The sequence below is a fragment of the Vipera berus genome, assembly GCF_964194415.1.
Source record: "Vipera berus genome assembly, chromosome: 3".
Taxonomy (NCBI): Eukaryota; Metazoa; Chordata; class Lepidosauria; order Squamata; family Viperidae; genus Vipera; species Vipera berus.
This window is the reverse complement of record NC_138204.1, coordinates 170350072-170364830: the sequence shown is the minus strand read 5'-3', so window position 1 is coordinate 170364830 and position 14759 is coordinate 170350072.

Genomic DNA, 14759 nt, shown 5'->3' with positions numbered 1-14759 from the left:
TTCTTCAACAGAGTTCAATCTGTCTTTTTTTCTTTTTTAATTTCTGCTTTCTATTTTTGTTTTGTCAAAGTCTTTACTTTTTCTTCATTTTTTCTCTGTTTGTTCCTGGCTTCGCTTCTTGGTACCTCTCTTAATCATTAGGTCAATGGCTTCAAGAACTTTTATCTCATGCCAGTTTAAGAAAAGAAAATAACTACTTCATTTTCTCCATTTTCTCACTACTGCCACCATACCGGTTGTGTCTTCTGCTCAGGACAGTCTATCCTTTAGTTTGTGTCTTTATTTGACTTTTTGGTTTTCTGTTTGACTTCTTTCTCTGTGGCCACAGAGCTCCCAGGCAGCATCTTGTCTTCGATCCTCTGGTCTCCTGCCCAACCCTTCTGTTTCATTGGCAGCTGGGTCATCCTAACAAGAGGTCAAGAAGGGAGGGGAAGGATATAGTATAGCACAGGTGCTTATCACCTGTTCAGGCAGTCTGTCCCCTTGTTTGCTGGTACTCAAATAAACTGATCATGGCTGCCTGTCAGATTTCCCAGGGGATTTACTACCATGCATGCTCCAGTGGGCTGTGCTTATTGTTGCTTGAATCTATGGTATGCAACTTAGTAAGTAGATGGGGGGAATGTTTCATAAATGTTCATGTTGCAGGGAAAACAAAGAAAGGAAAATGGATAGGAGATTCCTTATCCTTCCTGCAGGTTTCCACAAAGTGGGATGTCATGACCCAAGGGCCAGGCTTTAAAACATGGACAAAGTAGGCTGCATTGGCTCCCACGAATTCATCACTCACAAAGCCTTTTTTAAAATTTTACTACAAAAGATTTAATTGAGATTCCAGAATTATACTTGCAATTCCATCTCGGATCTACCTTTAATACTCTGACCAAGTGCATTACAAACTTAGGATTGGAGTCTGGTGTCAAACCCATATAGAAATTCTTACAAAGCCAGCTTTAGGCTAAGGCCAAGTAGGCAATGGCCCAAGGTGCTGAAGCTTAGAGATTGCCAAAGCCACCTTTCCTTCCAAAAACAAAGGCTATTCTATAAATGCAAATCTTTGCATTGGTGGAGATAGTATCACTGGTTAATGTGGCCTAGGGATCATAAGTGCCTTTGAAATGATATTGAATGTATAGCTGTTTTTGTCAAATCAACTGGAGAGAATCTTTAACTAAATCATTTAACTAAAACATCAACCTTTTTTAATTAAATATAGATGCATGTAGTTAGTCTGTTAGTAGCATGGCAATAAATAGACAGACAGACAGACAAATAGATGTTAGGCAGACAGATATTCTCTAAAGCTACTTTACTTTTTTCTAAGATTTATTTTCATAATTGATATCAATACTATATCTGTTATATTATAAGGATAATTTTAAAACACAAAATAGAGAATGACTTGTCTACATGTTTCTACATTAAAACCCAATAATCACAATTCACTTATTTTACGATCTTGTGATAAACACTCCTACTCTAGAGTGTAAGTTTAGCATTCTGCATCTATATATCTATATATATTCCTCATTTCTCCTGCAATTCAGATTAAAGGAAATACACTATATATGAATCTAGACCAATTACTGCTAAATCTTCATTACAACCATGTCAATGTTTTCTAGTTTAAGAAAGAAATGAGAATAATTATAAATTATTGAAAAGTCTTTTTTAGCTTCTTCCTATTTTCTGATCATAACCAAAGGGGAATAAATTTGAATTACTTGTATTCTTTTATCTAATTTCAGTCCTGTATTGCATAACCTATACTGCATAAATACCCCCTTGTAAACCATCCTTGAAATTCCCTTTCAAGTATATAAAAATACAATTATTTGAGGTCCTGTTGCTAAAATTTGGGGAGGAGCAATTGGTCATACTAGAACTATTAGTTATGATTTTAATTTCTTATAAATTGACACAACTATCTTGAATTTAAAAGGAAATCTGGGCTAACATTATCATCCTGATCATCAATATATCGATAAACAGTAATGTAATATTTATAATAAATGAATATTTTTATGCTTCTCAGATATAATAATTCATTGCTGTAAGAATCTCCAAGTAGGTGTTCCAGAAATTTCATCTTAGTATCAACTGCCTAAAATAAAATTGTGTAAACATCCCATTGTTTGGATTTATTTTGTACCATAATTTGTCATTTACAGTGAGGTCAATAAAGATGGATTCTATAAAAATATATTAAGCTTCTTTTCAACAGATAGGATATTTCAACTTACAGTTGCTTCAAAAGTTTTTACACCTTTTTCTCACTTGCAATCCTACTCCAGGATTTTAAAAGGAGAGTTGATCTTTAAGAAATGCATGTGATATTAGTTTTCCGTTTTAAAATAATCACATTATTGCAGACATTTTAATAGCTGTAGAGGTTGCTATGTATTAACATGATTCATGGTCCTTGACAGCAGTGTCTCCGAGAATCCCACAGGAATGCAAAATACAAAACTCCACACACGTTCGGATTTTACTGCCTGCAGCTAAAAAAGGTGGGGGGGAAAAAGCCCTTAAAACTGTTGAAACCCGTCAACTTTAAAAGCATTAATAGATGGTCCTAAGGGATTAAATCTAAATCTTAATGTGTAAAAATCAAGTTAATAACCACAGAGATTAATATGGTTGCATTTGATTATTGTGAAAATGCAAACAATTAGTACTGCTAAAGTGAGATATATTAGCCTCCTACTTGCCCCACACATCTGCAAAGTAGTAGAAATAAATGAGAGGGGAAAAAACCCTTAGGTTCTAAAAGAGTGGGATATTTTTTTTTGCTTTTTTATACCTTTGTCTTATTCTCTCTATAGCTGAATAATTTTTGGAATTATAATCTTAAATGCCAATTTCTCAAGCTTCATTTTTTTTAAAAAATGAATCCTATATAAAGTATGTATAATTAAAAAGGGGCTTGAGTAGCTACTTCATATGTTACAGTTTTAGATGAAACTAAAAATATTATGGCGGAAATATCTTTGTGAGTATCTTGAATAAATAGAAATATTTCCCAGCTCATAAAGTGATTTGAAAGTATCTATCATTTTAGATCTTGGATACTGGCTTTAATCACTTTAGGATCTTGAGTAAGGATGTGAAGTAACAGATATACAGCTGGTGAGTGTACCATTTTGTAGAGGAGAGTGAGAAAAGATATGCTAAAACTAATATCCAGAACTACTTTGAAAGCCATTTATAGATTATGCCAGTGGTGGGATTCAAATATGTGAACAACTGATTCTCTGCATGGATGCTGCTTCCAGAAGTCCATTCTGGGCCTGGGCAACAAAAAATTAGCTACCGGTTCTGCCGAAGTGGTGCAAACTGGCTGAATCCCACCACTGGTCATTATGCCAATCATAATTTATGTACTTCAGTCATCTTGATAAGCTATTATTACTGTCAATCAGAAAACAAATGAAAGAATTAAAACACATAAGGGAAAGTTTCTGTGCTTAAGGCTAGCCCAGAGAACTAACCCTTTGCAAAAAATTAGACTTTGTTAATATATGAGTGTGCAGACCGATTCTTTAAGGAACACTTGCTTCCTTAAAACAGCAGGTGAGAAAGACTACAGCTGGAGTATCTAGAAAGAAAGAAGATAACTTATGCAATTGTTTTTTTTTAAATTTTCCATATGTAATAATGCTGTATGCAAAAGATGTATATACATTTGCTAAGCAAGTTTTTTGATGAAAAACTTCTGATCTTCTGCATCAGACTACCTGGGAAAGAGTGACTTGATTCTTCTGAGCCTCTGTGAGTTTTGATGAATTTCACTAAGACGGTAACTTAATAGATATGGTCAGTAGGGATTCAATTCAATTCACTGCCTTCAGCAGTCCGGACTGCTTCACCGTGATGAGGGTGGGCTCTGAGGGAATAATTGTTTTTCAATGGCTTTGGCTGTTCATGGAAGTTAGGTTCAAGAAGGTGAACTATTGTTCCAGCATGGAGCCATTGATATGCAGGATTTCCTATTATCTCTGCATGAAAGGTAATGGAAGAAGTCATCCAAGTTATGTGTCAGAATCCTTAAACGCCCAGTTGTACCTTTGACTTCCATTGTTCAGTTCAGGGAAGACAAGAAAAACAAGGAAATATCTTGTAACATTTTAAAGACCAGCCAATTTATTATCATATAAGCTCTAACAGCACACAGTCCTCTCCATCAGATTCATCGAGAATAGTCTAGAGAAAGGAGTATATTTTCTCACGGTGTTACTAACACATTTTTGAGGACCCTTAAGGCTGTTTCATTTTGGTAGCCATTCTTCATTTTCATTTATGTTATTTATTTATCTATTTATGCTTCATTTTCTTTCTTTTTTGCTCATGTTATGGGTTTGATAGTATTTTTAGAATTATAATTAACTTTTATTAAGAACATATTTATTTTTTTAAAGTTTGAATAAACAAAAAAGATGTAACTAAATATGTTAATAATTTATTTTTATCAATTAACAAAACAGAAAGTAAATGAACAAAAGAGATGCTGTTTGAAATTCATTTGATTTGCATTTCCCTTCTGTTCATTTACTTTCCATTTGGTTAATTTAGAAAAATAAACTATTAACACTTCTATTTCTGAAAGCATTCCTAATTTACAACATTTTTGCACAACTGCCTAACACTTTTGTAAATTACTGTATAAATATTGCCGCTATGTGTGTGTGAAAGCAAGAACGAGAAAGAGAAGCAGAGAGAGAAAAAGGGATCCATGCATATAGGTAGTCCTTAGTTTACGACCACAAATAACCCTATAATTTTGGTCATAAGTCATTACAGTCATTAAGTGAGTCACCGTGACTGGACTCAATGTTATGACTGTTTTTAAGATGGTTGTAAGGGAAGTTACCGTGGTTGTTAAGTGAATCATAACATTATTAAGCAAACCAGGTGGTCTTTAAGCAAATCCAGTGTATCCAACGGGCATTATTTTGCTACTATCTGCCAGAAACCAACAAAAAAAGTCAGAAATTGTGGTCGTGACTACACTATGCTGCAACTCAACATAAATGCAAGGCAATTGCCAAGTGCCTGAAATGTGACTGTGCAGAAGTCATAACTTTAAGGACAGGTCGTAACTAGCTTTTTTGAAGTTCATTGTTCAAACAGTCATTAAGTAACCACTTGTTAAGTGAAGACTATTTGTATGCCTGTAATCAGACAAGCATACAATAAAAAAAACCTAGTTAAATAAAGTGTTATTGTATCCCAAGGATTATAATCAATGCAGACTGCAGTCCACTATACACTTACCTGTAAATAAGTCCCAATAAATTCATAGTCAAGTACTTGTCATGGGTGAATTGCACTATCAAGCATACATACGGTATGTCTACTTCTCTCTTGTACAATCAGTGAGACAGACACTACAGTGCTACGTATAACTACTTAAAAATAAGTTTCACTGAGTTCAATTGGACTTCTAATTGTATGTGTTTAGGACTATATTATTAAAAATTGTACATTTTAATATGTTATATCTTTACTAACTATCTAGGATAAAATAGGACAATCTCATTGTCTAGCAAGAGTGGGAACTTTGGATATGGTAATTAAAGTAATCTCAATATTAACCAGTTAAAAAGGGAACCAAATCAAAGGGGAAAAGATTGTTTTCCATTGTTTTCTTGAATGACTGTGAAAATATTGATATAAATATATTAAGAAATTATATATTTTGACAGAAAATAATCTCAGGCAGCTATATACATTTTCAAAACCTTACCATTACAGAGGAGGTATGTATTAACATTTTTGTAGCATAAAGGTTTGGAACTTTTAGCATTTAATACTGATCACTTGCACCCCAAAATTACCATGTTCATTTATAAAAATGTCTATAATGATTATAGGAGCCATAATGAACTAAATGTTGAAGATATTCACACAAATGAAAATCCAGATTTGTTAATCAATGTCTTCCTGTATTACCTGTATCTCTATTCCTAATTTGAAATGAAAGGATTGCCTTAGTTTAGGAAACATTATTATATATTAAAATTAAACCATTGCTGTAGTTTAACTTGCACAAAAGCAGAGCTATTTATACTACTGATATGTCTCATGTGCCAGGAACATTTTCTCTACCCCGCTTTATGTTTCATCACATTTAATATGTAGTTTAGTGAAAGTTTTCTTCTTTATATTGAATCAACTTGTTATTCAAGGTGAGTTGTTTCATCCAAGCAAGTTTGTGTTACATGAACTTATGCAGTCAATTAATAGTTATAAACTGAATAACTGTTTGCTAGTTATAACCAAAGTCACAGTATGTGAAATACATATTTGGTAAAAGTCTACATAGGGAATATATCTGTCAAAAGCTTCAGCTCTCTGACTTTGAAAAGTCTCTTTGACAGTAATAATCAGCAGATTTAATTCATTTAGCCTAATTGTGAGTTGTGTCTGTGTGCGGACACATATACACCTGCTATAAGAATCTAAAATGTATCAAAAGCAAATGTGATACAGTATATAATTTGTTGTTGTGTAGCTATGCAAACTCTGCACATAATTTATATACTAGTTTTACTTAGTTGAGTTGTTACTATATTTACCAGTGTGAGACCATAGGTAAAAAGGTAAACACTTCTGAGAAACCTAAGTTCAGTAACAATCCAATTATCATCATGTTTTGTGAACAGTGATATTTCTTTTATTAGATACTATGTTGCATTTTATCTTAGCTACTTCAGATTGTCTCTTGGGTTCATGCAATTGTTTCACTGTTTTTTAAAATAAAAGTTCATTTTGCGTTGAATGTATAGATAGGACTGAACCTGTCCTATCTATACATCTATACATTTGATCTGTTGCAATGCTTTATTTCTGTTTTAGTTTAACTTAATTTAATCAGTGTTTCACCTAGACTGTTTTATTTGTATATTAATAAAGCAGAAAAAAATATTGCTCAATTTTCTTACGTTAAACAATATGTGTCATATACAGAATATTAAAAAAACCTAAAATCCATATATTGCAAAAAAAAATCCTGAGCCAAGATTTATAAATTTTAAATAAATGATAATTGGGTTAACATAAACCACATAATATATAACAATAGCTGAGTTGTATCTTACCTTAACCAATGCCAAACGTATCACTTTATAGTTTAGTATGATGGTTGAACAAGTTGTCAAGTAAAGTCAAGCCCATCCAGTCCATTATTTCCAACAGTAACTGGCAGGGGCAGTTTGATGCTGGAGGTTTTCCAACCTTATCTGGCATGATCATGATCATAGATGATCAGGAGTCTCTGCAAGAAAAATAATTGTGCCTCTGCTAACCTACAGCTGCTCCAGGCTATGCTATGCAAATCTAAGGCCTAACCTTAAGTTAGGCACTTTGGTGGAAACTTCAGACAATGTAAGTAGAAGATACACTAGCAATTTTAATTGCTGTACCTTATCATTGCCTCAACAAAACAAGATTCAGATGCTATTGGTACAGCACTGCAAAACTCAAAAGATATTTCTTGCACTTGATAGTCCTACAGCAGTTTCTCTTAAACAGAAAGGCAATATATCACCATGGGGACTTATATTGCTGCTAACATATAGAGCGTCTCTTTAGTCATACTTGTGGCAATTTAAACAGTGCTCGGCAGCTCAGTCTTATCCATCTAATAAAATACCATATTATCATTCTGCCATATAGGCAAGCTAATAAAATAGCTACGTCTCCAAAAATGTAAACTATGGCTATTAATTTAGTTCTGCTGAAGACATTAAGACTCTATGACTAGCACACCTTTATTGTTCCCTGGATTATGAAGATGATACCAGACTTTCAGACAAAGAGTAGTTTAATTATGTTGCAGCTTCCTCAAAACATCCACTATAAATGGCATATTGCAATATAACTAGATAATCATAGCTTTTTAAAGAGGAATCTAAAACCAAGCGTGCCTGAAGGGGAATTTGTGAACACAATTATGTCTGCCACAACATTGCCAGGTCAGTGGGTGGTGAAAGATGCACCCATTCTTCTTGGAGCAGGAGGATTTCCTGCTGCTTCCCACCCCCTCCCAGTAGTGACCTAGAAGGAGGTTAATGATTCCAAAGAATGACTTTTCCCTTAGGGAAAATTTAGTCTTCTGACCTTTTTTCCCCCCTCTATCTATCTATTCCTTTCAAGTCACAGGCTTCCATTCATTTAGCTTACATCAAGCTGTTTTATTTTCTTCAAAAAACATGGATAAAGTAATTATTTTTGCTTTCATTTAACCCTCAAACTGGATGCTTTTCTAAATGTATTAGTTGCTCAGCATACAGCATCGCTTTCAGCTCTAGTACTCGCCTTAATAGTATGAATGGTAACCTTCAAAACGTCTTTGGCAGCTCATGACTTTTAAAAAGACAAATCTTTGTTCAGTTTAGCAAGTGGCTGTAGAGATTTGGGGATGGGAGGACTAGGGGGAAAAAACTATTTTTTTGTTTACTTCTTTCACACAGAACCTACTACAATGGCATTTTAAGCTGTTAACAACAATTACTGTGACTGTCTGACTGATATTTACGAAAAATTATCTAGTTAAATTGAAGCCCTGTTGCTTTGTTTGAACTCTGCAGACATTCAGGACATCTAATTCATTGTCAAAATAAAATGAAACAAAAATGTAACCACTTATTATTCTCAGGGGTTAGATCTATTGCTACAAACAGTTCTTGAGGGTAAGTGGAAACAGAACTTGTCTTGTGCTTTGAGCTGTCAACTTCCTTTGGCACTTGAACACATTTTCCCCCCCTCTCTCCCTCATCATTGTCCACAGCATATTTATAGGGAGACTCCAAGAGGTGGATAAACTAGTTCAACTCCACAAGAAAAACATATTGTTGTAGGAAAAAAAGAATGCCTTTTAAAAAAACAAATGCCATGCTATAGCAAACTAGACGTCCATCTTGTCTTGTATATTTCTGTTTCAGATTGTGTTGGTGCCTGAGGCTTTGGGGACTGGTATAAATGTCACATAATGCACCTAATTGCAACAGTCTGTCACTGAGGGAATCTTCTCTGCAACCTTGGTTGGTAATCAGCTTATGCCCTGAAGTGTGAGAATAGAATTGCCCTTATTTTGTTTTTATATCAATTACTTGTGCAGATGCTTAAAGTTGTCCAAACACTGGAAGAATTGAGTATTCCCACCGATGTGAAAATCTTAGCAAAGCAAAAGTTTGAAGGATACTTGCAGAGATGATCAGGAATATATTTGGTTCATTCAAAGAAGGAGGTTTCTACAGAGTGAGTAAAGTCATAGATTAAGTTTTCAAAGGTTTTATAAAAATATGCCCCACCCATTTTGGCCAAACTCATAGTCCATAATCCCAAGCTCTTACTCCAAATTTATTATAAACCTATGTCATCTGGAGATCCTCATGAGAAAACATGATAGAGATTGAAAAGGCTGTCACATGCAAGAATTTACTTTTGATTTATATTCTCTAAATTGTAATGTTAACAACAGCAAACAAAATATTATTGGGTATATTCTTCTCTCCGTCTCATCCCAAGTTGGCCTTATTAATAAGCAAGTATACATGTCCAGCTCAATTCATGGTCAGATTTTCACAGCTTGGAAACTAGAGGATAACACATCTCAATTGGCCCTTAATTTTATATTATAAGCTGCCCAGAGTCATTGGATATGAGATGTGCAGCAAATAAATTTCATAATAAATACATATATAAAAATAAAAATTCTGGAGAACTCTGGTAAAGAGAAACATGGGCTGCTTGGGGAAAGCTAATATGGGAAAGATATGATCATGTAATGGTACCCATATAGTTTTTATATGTACAGGACAAACTTTGCAGAGAATGTAGGTCATTGTAAGGACATGATCATATGTATTTGTGTGATTAGGGTAAAATGCTAGAAAGCTAGCTCCAAAAATTTGCACAACATTCCTGCCACAATTTGACTATGCCTTACATTCTCAGTCTTTTTAGTGACACTGTATGTTAACTTTTTTCAATTTTTTAACTTCTCTTCTCTCATACATATGTATACTCACTTATTAATAAGGCCAACATGGGATGAGAGAGAGGGAAGAATACATCTAATAATATTTTATTCACAATTATTTCTAGAGTTAAAAAACCCAAAGCTAAAAAATAACAATTTGTACATAATAAAACATATGGAAAGGTAGACTAAAAATATTGAAAAAATTAATTTTAAGTAACATAACTGATATATATATATAAAGGTAAAGTTTCCCCCGCACATGTGTGCTAGTCATTTCCGACTCCAGGGGCCGGTGCTCATCTCCGTTTCAAAGCCGAAGAGCCAGCGTTTGTCCGAGGACATCTCCGTGGTCATGTGGCCGGCATGACTAGACGCCAAAGGCGCACGGAACGCTGTTACCTTCCCACCGTAGTGGTCCCTATTTTTCTACTTGCATTTTTACGTGCTTTCAAACTGCTAGATTGGCAGAAGCTGGGACGAGTAACAGGCGCTCACTCTGTTACGCGGCACTCGGGATTCGACCCGCCAAACTGCCGACCTTCCGATCGACAAGCTCAGCGTCCTAACCCACTGAGCCACGGCGTCCCTTTATATATATATATATATATATATATATATATATATATATATATATATATATATATATATATATATATATATATATATATATATATATATATATATATATATATTGAAAGAATTGAAAAAGAATGGAAAATTAGATAAATAAACTGAAGGATGATGAAGTAGGTGCTGTTCATAAGAGTATATTGCCATATCCAAAACCATATATAAAAATATATTGACAAAAATAAGCTATAATTGCAAGGGCAATGAATATGTGTTAATCTCCATCTCAAATTAACACAATCTCATTATCTGTTTAATTTTTTGCCAAACTGGTGGAGCATTGAATTAAATATAATCTTTTTCTTATGGTGGCTTTATATGAAAAAAAATGCTTGCCAAACAAGTACTGGTTTTATTTTATTCCTCTTTTTTTCCCCTTTGCCCTTTCTTGTGCATCTAGTAGTAGAATTCCACTAAGCATTTTGGATTAGTGACAGGGTGAGTTAAAAATATTCTGCATCAGCATGATCTGAACTGAGCTGAGTGGGAGCACAATACAATATTAATACATGGTATGGACTAAAGAAGCTTCCTATAGAACAAACTGATTTCAACAGAACCTATTCCCAGTTGTTTACAGGGCTGAAACATTACAAAATAAGTTGAGAAAAACTGTATGCAAAAGTAAACTTTGTTTCTGTCTATTCTGGAGAAAGGAGGGCTACCTGGATGAATCATTGGACTCAGCTACAAAAATGAAGAGATTGATCCATAGCCACACCTCTGAAGACAGTCATGTACAATATCTTGTCTGGGGAATTTCATGAAAAAAAATTAATATATTTATTTCTGAACATTTTTCCTGGATTAAAGAAAAATTCTTATCAAAGCATGTTCATAAAAGAGCCAGTTTAATTTAGTTGTTAAGGCACCGGGGTAGAGAGTTCCAGTCCTGCCTTAGCCATAAAAGCTAGGCTGACCTTGGGCCAGCCACTCTCTCTCAAGCCAATGTACTCCACAGGGCTGTTGTGGGGGAAAAAGGAGAAGGAAGGTATGATGGATATGGTCACCACTTTTGAGTTATTTGTAAAAATAATAAAGGCAGGATGCAAATACTTAAACCCATGCATAAAATGAAAACAGAAAAGTGGATTTATTTGGGTGGAAGTAGAGTTTTCTTCTAGGCCTCCTGGTTAACTGAACCACATGCAGACTGGGCCAGGGCAACATTTGAAATATATTTCTAATTTGGGAGGAAACACAGTATGCCAGCTTTTCCCAATCTGGTGCTCTCCAGATGTGTTGCTCTTCAATTCCCATAATTCGTAGCTAGAGTCCAGTACATCTGGAGGCACCAAGCTGAGAAAATCTGTAATCGATCATTCCATGATATCATTCATTTCCCATGTATTTGCTATTCTGTTTTTCTATAACAACCATTTATTTATTTTTTATCAGATCCATTTAGTTTGATGGTCAAATACCCATCAAAAGTAGTAAATTATAGCCACACTAAAATAAAATTGCAACTGAATTGCAACATGAATAATATCAGCATCTTGGTTATCATATTTGCTGCTTCTCTAAAGACAACAAATTTATACCCTCGGGGTTTGAGGCTTTTTCAAAAGTTGAAAAGCTGGAAAAATTCTATCTTCTCGAATCCTGCATAGCTCTTCTTTGGAAGGAATGTTCTGTGATCATTGAAATAAAAGTATGTCAGTTCCTCTGACATGAGCCTTCTGCACATTGTAAAACACAGAATATCATATGTGCATACCGGATCTACTCACATAATATATCTAAAGACTGATAAAGTATCTAATTTCCTGATTGATACAATGCATTCAATATAGAACAAATTAAAGTTAGAACTTTGGGCGGCTTATAAAGCAATGACCCTATGAATTTATTTAGCAAAGCATAATATTGTGTCTATGGCCTAACAGAGATAGCTGGACAGAGAATTTGTATAAATATGTGTGTTTGTCTATGTGTGCACAGGTGTGTGTGTGTGTGTGTGTGTGCTACTAGATCCAGGCATGGAGAAATGACTTCATGAGACTTTGGTGCTCTCATCTTAATTCCTGCAATATATTCTTGTGATTTGGGTCAAGAGGATTACATTTCAAATTACCAATATTTCATTTGATTTTTCAGTTTTCTTAAATTAACTTTTTAAATAAGTTAATATATATGGTCCAATTTCCTTTTTTCAAAGTCCACAAATTTCCAAGGCAGCATTTACTGGTTTGCGGCTTTATACCTGTTTAGCTTTAGTAGTGAGAGATATCTGGATGTCAAGGGAGATTTCAGAGGTGGAGATATTCTTCTAAAAAAATCTGGAACCAGACTGTTAAACAGAAATAATCACATCAAGACAAACAATAAATGCAAATAGCAGCAACAGGTAGCTCATCAATAGTAACCAACACAGTATGCTACAGCATCTTGCAAAATTGTAGCTGAACATGGTTCTGGAGACAAAGCCTGGAGTCACTATGGCAAAGAACAATTTTCTGATGTAGGATTGATTGCTAAGCCTTGCCTCTCTATATAAATGTACATTGCTTAGCAAATTCCACTTGGAGGAGATAATCTGGGAAATGGTCAAAATGATCTTAACGTACTTTGGAACAGTTCACAGATGCCTTTGTTCCATTTGTGCTACAGTGTTAAGATTCCTTTTATAGTCAGAAGTCATGTAATTAATGTTCATGCCTCAGTTATTCATTTGTAAAAGCATATGTGTTAACCAACCTCATAAAGAAACAGAGTTTGATTTAATATTTAAAGAAGATAGTAGGCACATATTTATACTGTTAGTAAATTGGAATTTTCTTTTTATTTGGAATTGATTCCTTTGATTTTCATGAAATTACTAGAATATGTGCTTTTTCTTTCTTTCATGGAAGTTCATGCTTGTGCAGATTTAGTTGAAAACCTATTCGTAATATTGTTGAAGCTCATGCATAGGACTGTAAACATAGATTTGGGATAAAATCTACACAGCATGTCTGAGGTTTGGCTATATTACATTATTTTGACATCTATACGTCTTTATTACAAGCTCTCAAAAATTAAGTCATTTTCATGCATGTTGACTACTCCATGAATCATTAACTTAAGAGGTTATCTAAAAGTATACAGGAATCACATATTATTTTCAGATTTTATTTTATTTTATTTTATTTTCTCAGGAGATCTTTGATACCAAAATGTGAATTACTAGCTTTAATTCCCAGGATCATCATTAACACCTTTTAAAGAGATGGGTATAACCTTGGCCATTCTCCAAGTTGCTAGTAGAGTCTTTTCAATGATAAATTACATATTTGTGTTAGTAGCTCAGTTATACTGGTTGTTAGTTCCTTTAGAATTCTCCACTGAACACCATCTGGTCCTTACTGATTGATTTCAATTTAATTTCTTTAGTTGCTTATAATTTTTTAAAAAATATTTTTTTATGAGAGCCTGACTTTCAGCATCCAGTTCCATACTTGATACAGTGAAAATACTTAGAAAGAATAAAACTTGAAAATGAAAAGTATCTTTTAAGTCACTAGCATAAAACAATCAGAAAAAATGATGCAACCTCCCCAAATTTTTATATCCTAAATTGTCTTTAAAAATTGTCAGAAGTGACTGTTTATCTACTTTTGAAATGGTATCACTTAACATGCAAGATTTTCTGTTGTGTTCAGTGCAATTAATGCAGTTTTTCATATGACAATTAATGGAATTCACAAATTCCAGTACAAAACATTTGTAATTCTATAAAAAATTAGGTGATTTTAATCATGGTTTAATGAGAGAACGGGGGGGGGGGAGAGTCCACACAGAGGAGGAAATCCACAGTGAAAATAACTGGAGGCAAAGAAACAATGCAAAGAAAATCTATCAGGATGAAGCAGAAAAACAATGTTTTCTTCTCTCAGTTTATAATGTTATCTATTTACTGGTTACATCTTCCTTTTTTGTAGTTCCTTGATCACTGTTCTCTTTGTGTGCTTTAGACTGTCAGCTTTTCAGCAAATTTCCAGACATGCCAATAATACAGATGAATTCATGAAACTTGGGCTTTTAACACAATCTTGTTCAAATCAAATGTTACTATTAGGTTTAAACAGCCTCAGGACCTTCCCCAGCAAGCCTGACCTTTCAACTCACAACCAGACCATCCAGGTTTATAGTGTTTTGA